General features: G+C 43.0%; 1 non-coding gene across 1 annotated transcript; it reads left to right on the forward strand.

Moving 5' to 3' along the window:
- Positions 1 to 2085: 2085 nt before the first annotated feature.
- On the forward strand, positions 2086 to 2226 carry LOC141583086 (U4 spliceosomal RNA). The gene has a single exon (XR_012515839.1). It is a non-coding gene; the product is annotated as a U4 spliceosomal RNA (small nuclear RNA).
- The last annotated feature ends 6376 nt before the right edge of the window (positions 2227 to 8602 follow it).

Consider the following 8602-nt stretch of genomic DNA (forward strand, 5'->3'; position numbering starts at 1 on the left):
GCAGTTAAGTTGACAGGATGGGTGAGGGGTATTCACATTCATAAGAAGAGTTGAGATGGCAGGCTTGGGTGAGGGGCTTTTCCAGGCCAGCTCTGCTGGGTGCTCAGGGACAGTGGCGAACGTGGGGGTTGGGGGCGAGTGGGAGATGATCAGGAGCAAGCAAGACTTCAGGCTTTCAGGTTCCAGGTTTACATATGGAGACCTGACCCCGGGTTCAAGCAATTTTCTGCCTCAGTCTCACGAATAGCTGGGATTATAGGTACTCACCACCATGCCTGGCTAATTTTTGTACTTTTAGTAGAGACGGGGTTTCTCCATCTTGGTCAGGCTGGTCTTGAACTCCTGACCTCGTGATCCACTGCCTCGGTCTCCCAAAGTGCTAGGATTACAGATGTGAGCCACCGTGTCTGACCACCTCATAGTCTTTATCTGAAATACAGAGGCAGAGGTATTCTTCCCAGGGCCATCCACCGTCCAGTCAGACGAGTTATCAGGTCTCTTAGCGGAGTGAATTGGACAAAGGAGAGGCTACACAGCTGTCCTCTTTCCACCGTTGCTCAGAGTGATTATGAGTGAGACTGGAAAGTAGCCCAGATGGGAGAGTGGCCATGTGCAGGGAGGAGGTGACCCAGTGGGGAAGGAGACTCAAGCATCTAAGGTCACCTCCCCCTTGACTTCTACACTGTATTTCAATAGAAGTAAAGGCTGGTTGACCAGGTGCCACCTTATAGATTGCAGGCATGGCGTGGGGTAATCTTTCTGGAAGACGTTTTAACTGACATGAGTTCAAGCCCCCACCTCACACCTACTTCATGGACCAAGACCCTTTCTCATGTATTTTCTAGAACTGTAAACCCAAGACCCTTTCACGTGTCATATCTGGAGTTGCAAGCCTGTGTAAAGCCGGGCTTCTGATTGTTAGAGGAGCTTGGCCCTTAGGTAGTTATGCAGCCTTGCACCAGAGCACCCTCTGCAGGTGCTTGGGGGCACTGCAGGGCCCTCGCACTCACAGCGCTGGCAGAGGATGCACGCCCACTGGTGGCCCTCCCTCTGCACCACTTGAAGTCGGGGCACAGAGTGTTCAGCGCCATCGTTCTGGAAATGCAAACTGACACGGAGCCCACTAGCTCGTGTGTTTCCAAAAAGGAAGAAGGGACAATTAATTGAAAACCATAGGAATGTAGAAAAAGCTGAATCTGGGCATGGTGCAGGGCTCACGAGTGTAATCCCAGCACTCTGGAAGGCCAAGATTGGAGGATCACTTGAGATCAGGAGTTCAATACCAGCCTGGTAAGATATCGAGATCCTCATGTCTACAAAAAATATAAAAATTAGCTGGCATGGTGGCTCATGCCTGTGGTCCCAGCTACCCAGGAGGCTGAGGTTGGAGGACTGCTTGAGCCCAGGAGTTTGAGGCCACAGTGAGCCAGCCATGATCACACCACTGCACTCAAGCCTAGGAGACAGAGTGAGATTCACTCTCTCTCTTTCTCTCTCTCTCTTTCTCTCTCTATTTTTCTCTCTCTCTCTCTCTCTCTCTCTCTCTCTCTCTCTCTCACACACACACACACACACACACACACATACAGTTTAAATCTGCTGAATTATATCTTTTGTTTATAAAATATTTATAGTTGCAGGAACAAGTTAATAACTAAATAAAGACCCAAAACTTATAAAAATATACCAGTACTTTAAGCAAAAAGCATTCTTAATTTAAAAATACGTTTTAAAGATAATAGTACACTCATAAATTATTGTTAAAATCAATAATAACAAAGAAAACTAGCAATACTAATAGCCTGACACAAACTGATTACAATTCTTCATAAGATACAACACTATTCTTAATAAACTATATAAACAAATATTAAGTAATTCTGTTTGTACCTTAATGTGCTGGGATTGCAGGTGTGATTACTTAATGTTTACATTAATGTAAACTTTAATGTAAACATGAAGTAATCACACCTGCAATCCCCGTACTTTGGGAGGCCAAGGAGGGAAGGTAAACTGAGGCCAGGAGTTGGACACCAGCATGGCCAACGTGGTGAAACCCAGTCTCTACTGCAAATAAAAAAAAATAGCTTTGCACAGTGGCAGTATCATAGCCAACGAGATTTATCTGAAGTGAGATTATTGCTAATTGAAAACTTTTCCCAGTACCCTGCCATGATGACTGGAAATACAGTCAGCATTGGCAATTTTTGGAAATCTCTATAGAGATAGAATTTTTAAAAAGTAAATAAAAAAATAAAAATGGAAAAGAAATACAAAAAAAAGATTAGCTGGATATGGTGGTGCACACCTGCAATCCCACCTACTTGGAAGGTTGAGGCAGGAGAATCCTTAAACCCAGGAAGCAGGGTTTTAGTAAGCTGAGATCTTGTCATTGCAACAAGAGTAAAACTCCATCTCAATTTTTTTTTTTTTTCTTTATAACAGGTGCGTTCCTCCTCTTGCTTTCTGAGGACTCCTTGGTCTGTCACTTAGTAGTGGCTAATAAACTATTTTAACATCATTAAGCTGTGTGACTTGCCATAAATTCCATTTTGTGTGAGATACAAAATCCTGTTGTTGTGACCAGGGACTAGACCCCTCTTCTGGAGACATTATACTAATTCTTTTCTTTTCTTTTTTTCTTTTTTTTTTTTTTTTTTTTAGACAGAGTCTTGCTCTGTTGCCCAGGCTGCAGTGAAATGGCATGATCTCAGCTCACTGCAACCTGTGCCTCCCAGGTTCAAGAGATTCTCCTGCCTCAGCTTTCAGAGTAGCTGGGATTACAAGCACCTGCCACCACGCCTGACTAATTTTTGAATTTCTAATACAGACAGAGATTTCCAATGTTGGCCAGACCAGTCTCAAACTCCTGAACTCAGGTGATCCACACGTCTCAGCTGCCTCAAGTACTGGGGTTACAGGCGTGAGTTACCTTGTCTGGCCAGCTTGTATTCTTGGTGATCGCTTGGAGGATGGAGGAGGAGGGGCGTCATGCCAATATCACTCTTGGATTACCACCTGGGATATTAGGTGCAAGGCTCTATTATTGGTTCGAACCCTGAAAGTGCCAGCAAACAGCTTGAGTTTGTGTGGAGCAACATGCTGTTTTCATGAGTGCCTGGGTGCAGATGGGTTGAGGCCTAAGATGGTGTCGGCCGCAAGTGAAGGTGAGGCTGGGGTTTTCTAGTCTCCTGTAAATGGGACATGTTCCATTTTGATGTAGCTGCTCCATGGAACCTAGACGGCCTCTCTCCTGATCTTCAGGGGGTCCTTGTCTTCCGGCCTGCCCTTTTCTGGCTTCTGATCTCTTGCTGACCCTCGCTGCTGGTGCATGTGGTCTTGTACCTTGGGACCAAGCCTGAGGAGGGAAGAGTTACCTCCAAGCTGTCAGGCTCCAGGGAGAATCTTTCATTAGGGAGAGTAGGCTGACTGATTCTTTTCTGCTAGTCACAACTTTGTTTTGAAGGTGCAGTGGGGTGCCTCAAGCTGAAAGCCTGACTTCTCTGTGTTGGTAGATCTGGGGGTCCACCAGATAGGATTCTGTGAAGAGATCTCAAAGGTCATTAGTCCACTGTGTTTATCACATCACTTCCACAATCAAAGATGAATAAAATATAGAGGCGTATTTATTTACAAGGTTGATGGTGCCCCTGTGCCAGGCAGTGTTTTAGCTCCTTGAAACGTGAATGAGTTGAGACAATACTTTGCCTTAGATTTTTGCATCTGTAAGTCCTGCTATCAAGAGCTATGTGTGTTAAAATGTCAAGTATCCAGTACCCCTGAACATCCCAGTTCTTCTCCACCAGTCTTCCAATTCTAGGACAGATGCAGAGGCCCTCAGAGTGACTTGAGAAGGAAAGTAGTCACTGTGCTCTGTGGATGGCTTGTGAGGGAGCATGCATTGTAAATCCTCTCCCAAAAACGTTGGAGACAAATAGTGTTTCAGCTTGAGTTTCTCATAAATGGCTTGCAGTCGTATAAACCAGAGCATGTATACCACAGGGCAACATGAGGGTCCTTCTACCACCCTTTCTCCCAGCGGCCTAAGTGGGCATCTACACAGAATAATGTGTGTAGTCTCACTGTGTTAAAGTCCAGTGATTTGTGCTTGGAGTGTCATCAGGGAAGGGTCCCTGATTTGGAAGGTTGCTGAGCTGCTGTGGAGGGAAGGAGGGGCCGTGCGATACTGCTGGGTCTGCATCTCACTCTGTGAAAGGAGGCATGAGATAGCCTTGGTCTTATGAAGACCTTGGGTGTCCCAGCTCACTTCAGCCCTGAGTAGCTTGATGCAGGTGCTGGGCCCTGGTTCTGAAGGTGAGAATATAGTGACGGCTCCCACTGCATGGCTGACACAATGGGCATGCATGCAGGTGCCTATTTGGGGACTGCTATGGAGTCCTTTGCCAGATGCAGTGGTGCACAGCTGGAAGCCAAGGATCCCTGCTTCTGCTGGAGAATCTGGGCAGATGTAATGGGTTAAGGTTAGTGGTAGGGTTATAGGTTAAGTTTAGGGTTGGTGTTGTGGTTTGGGGGTTGGGGTCAAGGTTCAAGGGTCAAGGGTCAGGGCTAAAGAGTAGGATGAGGGATTGGGGTAGGGGTAGGGGTAGGGTCACGGGGTTAGTGTTTAGGGTTAGAGGTTAAGGCAGTGGGGGTGAGGGTAATAAGTAGATTACTAAAAGTAATTCTGCTTCACTTCAATAACAACCTTCTCCAACTCATTTTGTCTCCACAAACTTATTTTTCCAAGAAGAATCCCAGGCTTCTTAAACCAGCCAGTGACTTTTCACACCTTAAATCTGTGAAATTCTGTCTTCTTTTGCTGTATGCATAGTTCAAGAATACAATGCGAGGCAAAGCCAGATGCCTTCCTGAAGGGACCCAAGAAATTTCTCTCTTTCTCTCTCTGGACCAAAATGAATTCTCGGGACCATCAGTGCTAACCTTCAAAAGCCAACCCCGTTTGAGAGATCTCCTTTAAAATTACTGCAGACCCATATGTTTATATTTATATGATATTAATTTTGCATTTATATTAATATAAATGTTTAAATATGTGTATGTCACATGGGCCTCTGGCTTATTGCCCAGTTAATTGTCACTTCAGGCTAAACTTTGGTTTCTGTCTCTAATTTTTGTCAGAAAGAATATAACTGATCTCAAAACATCTGCTTTTATTTTAAGAACTCATGCTGCCATCTCCATTCCTCCCTCTTTTCCTGTAGTCTGTGTGGAAGTTCTTTAATGTGAACACTTTGACCACCTAGGGATTTTTATTTTTCTATGATATGGTTGGCACTCCTTTGACTCCCTGTATCACCCTAGAGTTCTTTTCATGTTAGAAGCCCAAGAGGGCAGAAAAAAGAAGTAGGTGAGCAATTAAACCTTCTGAGTCAGGAGAGAGTCCCATTTTGTTAAGCAACATTGAAGAACATCATATGTAGTAATCCAGCAGATGAGCCACGTGGCTGCTGAGCACACATGCTGGCTTGCTGCTGTGAGCTCAGATTCCCTCACCATTAGTCTTTTCTTTTTCTAGAGGGAATTATGAGGGCCACTTATTAACCTGTAAGTCATAGAGAGTTAAAGGTGTTTCCCCAAAACACTGAGGACAGAATGAAAGGAGGGAAGTGTTAGCCACAGCTCAGAAGTGCAGAAAAGTCTCTCAATGTGGGTTGTTGAAGAAATGCAGTTCTTTTTTTCTTTTGGAAGTCTCCATAGAATGGGGTCAAGGACTCTGCCCATTCTCGGATGAATAATTGGTATATTAGACACCCTCAAATATTTATCCCAAGGCTCCATTTAGGGTTCTTAATGAGTTTGTTCAGCCATCACAGTCTCAAATGCTAAGTAGGACTTGGAATCTCTCCACAGTCCAAATTAGCACTGTCTTATAACGTTGAGTCTCTCATTATTCTCACTTGACATACTTTATGTATCCCACACGCATACTAATAACACATCGTGCTCACTGTTACCTTTGCAATAAGACTTGAATTTTACTTAGCCCGGAGGAGTGCACTTCACACGTCCAGACCCAGTTCTGACTCATTCTTCAACCCTGCATTAGTCAGTGGGTCTAGATTAAATCATGGTGACAGACAACCTCCAAGTTTCAGTGGCTCAAAAATCTTCTTCCTCATTTATTTGCATCTCATCATGTGTGAGTGGTCGCTCTGTGCTGTGTCGCCCTAACACAGGAATCGAGGCTAAAGGAGGTACCATCAATAAGGTCCCCGTTGCTATAGAAAAGACAAAAGATGTTGGATAGAACTCTGTTTCTTGGAGATTTCTCCTGAAAAAGGTCACATATTATCTCTTATCAACTGCAATGGCAAATAGACACACACACACACACACACACACACACACACACACACACACACAATGTCATGTGGCCATGCAAAAATTTAAGCAGGTGGGATGGAACACTCAGAATGCGTTCATAAAAAATGAACTGAAAATATGTGGAGAACAGCATCAATTACTATCGTGAATGCCAACATGCATTCCTGACAACCCAGTGCTGCTGTCCTTCACACTTCTTCTGTCTTGCAAAGTATTAGAACTTCTTATCTGAAGCCATACCACTCAGAGGGATTGCAGAATACATGACATCTGCTTTAGGATGTCCTTAGAGAATTCAAGGAAAAGAAGTTAAATAATCAAAAAGTGCTTTTGGGTACAGCTGTTTAGCACTAGAAGGCAAGATTAGAGATAGATTGTAGTGATAATGATAGGGTATGAGAATTGTGGTCTGGATCAGGGTCAGGGCTGGAAGTATGGTTAAGGTGGGATCATGGTCAGGGTCAAGATAAAAGTCAAGGTCAAAGTCAGGGTCAGAATTATAGACCAGGGTATGGATCAGGATTTAGGGTCAGGGTCAAAGTCTAGGGATGGTGTTAGGATTAGAAGCAGAGCTTTGTTCTCCTCAGGACCCACCTGAGGAGAGGCTATGGCTTTGGAGCAGCTGTGTGTCCACTGTGTGTCCACAGTGAAGACCAAAGTTTTATTCTCCTCAAGTCTGACCTGGGGAGATGTGACTGCAGGCCACATGAAGAAAGTGAGGCAAAAGCTTCCTGCCTGCTCCCCATGTGCAGAGGAAGGAACTCGGACACTGGCTTTACTTTCACACATTATATTCTACAAGGCTTGTTTTCAGAAGCATCCCTTGCTTGAGGCTTTGGCTGCTCATCATCGTAGTGTGCCCTACAACAAAAATTGTAAGACTTGGGTTTGTTTTTGGGGTGAGGTCTTCATATAGAGAAAGGAGAAATACTTAGAGCCACCATCAGGACAGCTGGGATGAAAGCTGGGGATGGGCAGGTGCCTTTCAAGTCACCCTAATCCTGAGGCTGGAGGAAATATGACCACCCCTTGTAAACATTTTTATTCATGTTTTAGTTACTCATTTTTCTTACAGTGTTAAAGTAGTCAAAAAAGGCATATTAAAAAATAAAAAGTAGGCATATTAAAACTTGCAAAATTATTTAAATTCAAATACATTATTTGTACATCGATATTTTTATTTTGTTGAGAAAGTCTAAGGTTAATTGGCAGTATAGTTTTAATAGTAGATATAAAAATGTGTGTTGTACAAACATTAACATCCTACATTACACGTATGAACTCCAAAAATCTGACACAGGACTTAGATTTTTTAGGGAGTTTATTTTGCCAAGTTTGAGGAGCCACACACCCATGATGTATCCTCATGAGGTCCCGACAACATGTGCCCCAAGTGGTATGAGCACAGCTTGGTTTTATACATTTCAGGGAGACATGAAACCAATCAGTATGTGCAATATGTACATTGGTTCAGTCCAAAAAGGTGAGAAAACTTGAAGAAAAGGCCAAATGGGGGGCTTCCAGATCATAGGTAGATACAGATGAATGGTTTTATTCTTTTGAGTTTGCTGATTACCCTTTTCAAATGAGGCAATCAGATATGCATTTATCTCAGTGAGCAAATGGGTGGCTTTGGATAGAATGGGAGGCAGGTTTGCCCTAAGCAGTTCCCTGCTTGACTTTTCCCTTTAGCTTAGTGATTTTGAATCCCCAGGATTTATTTTCTTTTCACCAGGTCAAACATGTTTTCCTATGAGCATCAATTATTCATTGTGTATTTTATTACACAAATAAGGTAGAGATAAAAAAAAAAAAAAAAAACTATCAACTTCATGACTAGCTAAATGGACAGAATTACATAGAAGTTCAACTAAATTTGGAAACATTCCAGAGTTCGGGTTTCCAATAAGTCTTTGTGTTTATTTTAAGGGTAAAGTATTTTTCTCCATAAAACATAGAAACATCTAAAATCACTCATAGGATGTCCTGCCATTTTTTTTTTTCTCTAGTTTTCTCATTTTCTGCAAAGCCTTATTGAGGAAATTGACTTTGAATATCCTTTTAAACTTTTCTGTTTTAGGAAGTGTTGTGGTGAAACAATGAATTACCATGGTCACAGTTCGGTTCACATTCTTTTTTTCTTTAAATATTTTTCCCCAGTGGCCAATATTTGATTCTGGTGTATCATGGCTAAAAGGTAGACACTGGAAAAAAATACAGACAAGAAGTATTTGAAATAAGTGATCCAGCCACAATG

The sequence above is a fragment of the Saimiri boliviensis genome, chromosome Y (assembly GCF_048565385.1).
Source record: "Saimiri boliviensis isolate mSaiBol1 chromosome Y, mSaiBol1.pri, whole genome shotgun sequence".
Taxonomy (NCBI): domain Eukaryota; kingdom Metazoa; phylum Chordata; class Mammalia; order Primates; family Cebidae; genus Saimiri; species Saimiri boliviensis.